Source organism: Lepisosteus oculatus, unplaced genomic scaffold (genome assembly GCF_040954835.1).
Source record: "Lepisosteus oculatus isolate fLepOcu1 unplaced genomic scaffold, fLepOcu1.hap2 HAP2_SCAFFOLD_37, whole genome shotgun sequence".
In the NCBI taxonomy this organism is placed as follows: Eukaryota; Metazoa; Chordata; class Actinopteri; order Semionotiformes; family Lepisosteidae; genus Lepisosteus; species Lepisosteus oculatus.
Window position 1 is genome coordinate 276,031 of NW_027167902.1, and position 3,820 is coordinate 279,850.

Consider the following 3,820-nt stretch of genomic DNA (forward strand, 5'->3'; position numbering starts at 1 on the left):
CCAGTATTTCAATGAAAAGTTTCAGTGTTGTTTTTAGTGTCGTCGTATTGCATACATTTAAAACAATGTGTCTTGTTTAATGAACAATTTCATTTACTTTAGTAAAAAGTGTTGTTTACTGTAGTCCTAGCATGGATGCAATTGTTAGAAAAAACGGGAATGAAAAACTGAATGTTTCATACAATATGGGTTTGTGTTAACCCACACACCTAAGTGAAATGTTTGATTACGTTTACAAGACATAACACATAGTTCAGTTGAGTGTGAAAGGGAACAACAGAGAAAGTCACAAACAAAACATTTGTGAAGGACTTGATGAATGTTTTTTCTTTAGAAATGACAAAAAATAAAGAATTTTTCAACAAGATGTCTTTCTATAGCGAGTTTCATTTGAGATAGTCTTTTCTTAGAAGTGCAAGAGTGGTATTCCCTACAACTTATTCCCCAATTTGATCATTCTCAGAAATTAGGAGACGGAAACCACACCTACTGTAATATTAGACCTTGTAACAAGGCAACTAGGTTTCAATGGCTTAAAAGGTGCAGAAAGAGGCTCATGTATAATGACCTCCAGTGTCCCACAGGTTTCCCAAATCATTTCTTAGAGTATGGAAAAAGAGGAAATAAAGTGTCTACAGAAAGCGTATACCCCCTTGAACTTTGTTCAGTTTGTTGCGCCAGTGCCCGAGTTTCATGCAATTAAATGAGGACCTCTATCTCACACCACATATGTTATACTTTCAATGGGAAAAAAGGAAATATTACAATTGTATACATTTTCACCCACATGTTAATATTTGGTAGAAGCCCTTTTCACAGCAATTTCAGCTGTGAGTCTGTTGGTAATGGGCTCCACCACCTCTGCACCAACAAGATTTGATAATATTTGAGAATTTCAGAAGTCTGTCTGGTTTAGCTGAAGAATCAGCTAAGGTAAGTTTCAGGAAGAGCATCTGATTTCTTTCAATAAAGCAGAACAGAGAAAAAACACACAATACAAAATCATGAGAATTTGTATCCATATGACACTTTGACTCGAATACTTTTATCAGACCTACACAGAGTATATACTGTACACACTTTTTCAGCCCAGGTTTATACATTTGGATCTGCCATTTGTAGGTGTTTTTGTGTCTTAGCTCAACACTGTGAAACCTGTAGTTACAAACATGGAGGATGAAGACATGAAGACATATATTGTACCTCTGACCGGCCTACCTTCCAAGAGGTGAAAGATGAAACTTTTCCTTTATCGTCAACTCAGTGAATGTCTCTAAACTTTCGAAAGCTGTAACAAAGAATAAGTTAAAAAACTTATTTTCATTGGACCCACAGAAAAGTCAAAGTTGTCCATAGAAATGCCCGTCTAAATCAGAAATCTACAGCACAAAGGCAGTGGCCTTTCGGGACATAAAAATGAAATCAGACTTTACTCAGACGAATTGCCCTTGGTCACGGACATCTTGCTATCAGTCACTACAAAGATGTTTTCTCTCGTGCCATGGCTTGCCTGACTTGCTTCTTCTGCTGGATGGCTTCTGGTCGCTGGTCAGGATCGACAGCCAGCATGTCCTGGAGCAGTGTCCTTAGCTCCGTGCTTATGGCTCTATTTACTTTCAGGGGGATGTGGAACTGCAGCCAGGGGTTCTCATCCAGGGCCTCTCCAACAGGCCCTGACAGACATATGCTCCTGTATCGGAAACACACTTTAGTTCAATTCTAAAATATTTCTCATAGGACTGAAGGAACCTTTCTAAAGATTCACATCTCTAAAGATCTAACCTGGACTGTGAACACTGACTCTATCATGAAGAAGGCTCAGCAGCGCCTCTATTTCTTAAGGTGCCTCAAGCGATGGGGGATGCCAATACATGTGTTGGTAAACTTCTACCGCTGCACTATCGAGAGCGTCCTCACCAACGGGATCACCGTGTGGTATGGCAACACCTCTTCGCGAGAAAGAAAGGCACTGCAGAGAATGGTCAATATGGCCCAGAAGATCATTGGCTGCGGTCTCACCGAGATTAAACAGCTCTATGAGGACCGCTGCCGTGGTAGAATTCTGGCCATCACAGAGGACAGTCACCACCCCGGGCATGAGCTCTTCACCCCACTGCCCTCAGGCAAGAGATATAAGAGCATACGGACACTTACCACTAGATTCTTCAATAGCTTCTATCCACAAGCAGTGAGACTGGCGAACACATTTAGCCATCCCCCTCGGACCACACCATCACCATCTACCTCATTGTAATTTATTTATTGTACGTCTCCAGTCATTGTTTACATGTCTGTATTGTTTACATTCAAACTGCCTGCATGTTTACTTGCACATTGTCTATTGTTTGCACATTGTCTTGATGCACTGTTTGCACTTTGTTTTGTTTTTACACTTGTTTTACAATCGAGAGACTTTCTGTAAGTAAGAATTCCATTGTACCAGTACCGGTTACATATGGCAATAAAGTTCAAGTTCAAGTTCAAGTTCAAGTTCTTTGCCTGTTAAGAGTTAACAATTAGGTCCTCAAGAACTGTTTTACGGTTTTCTACACTCCTGGCTGGCCAAGGTCTCTTTAAGGTCTCTTAAGTGGAGGTGTAACTCATGTATCCTACATGTGATTTAGCAACATGAAAGGGAATAGCTTCTTATCGGATTATGGTCTTGGTTAACTGCCTAAGGCTGACCTAAGTGCCTAACTTTCTGACTTTCTTTATACCTTATATGTTAAGAAGCTTCTTCTGACCAATCAGAAATGTATGCTTTATGTATGAACATTTTGCTCATCAAAGTGAGTGAGAGACAAGGTTAACAGAAATTAGCCACGGCAGTAAATGACAGCATATTTTTGGGTTCTTAAATGGTCTCTACCTGGCACACCTGCAGTGCAAACTGACACACACTGTTTAGAGAAACAGCTACTCTATTACTAATATTAATGAAACATTTCTTATTCTATGGAACAAAAACAAACAGTAAAACTAAAACACAGATCTCTTAGCTTCCTATTTCATGAACCAGATGACTGAATGACCAAGCCTAACTAGTAGCCAGAACCCCAGTTAACCCTCCGTAACACAAAGTTTAACCACACGACAGGAACTCTTTCAAACTGAGTGAAAATCATAAATGGATCCATAACTTTACATCAATTTACTATGTTGTGCCAATACCTGCATTTACATTTAGAACGAATGATGTCATAGAACCAGCATCACACCAGTTCCAGGTGTCTCAAAGGAGACAACAGAACTTCAGTTGTGTTTGCTAAAATACACACTTTGAAACATACTGTAACACTTAGTTAACATGTCTGGTTTAGTTGAAGAATCGGCTAAGGTAAGTTTCAGGGTTTAATGGTGGGATGGCACCTGTGCTTTTTTCCCCCAACCGCTAGAATATGATTCGCACCAAACCCAAAAGAAATACTGCACAGTTCAGGAACTTCATCAACCTAGCAACTGTAAAATAAGCTTACAAACAACTGAATTGAAATGCCAAAAAGTTCAGAGAAAGGCACAAACTATGTTTACTTGGGGTTTACAAAATTAAAGCTAACTAAAACTGTAATGATAAACAATCATGCTGCCAATGGACAGAGAAATATCATGTTTTTTGAATAATGTATTATTTGTTACATAGGAACCCAGTATAAGGGAATCCCTTGCGATCCTGTCTGCAGAGATAAAGGTAAGTATTGTTTTCTCTTTAGCTCTGTCACTCCAAGAAATATAATGAACATAAATATATTTGCCAATCTTTTCATAGTAATCCAAACAACTCTGCGTGTATCTGACATTTGTAATATTTATCTACCGCAGT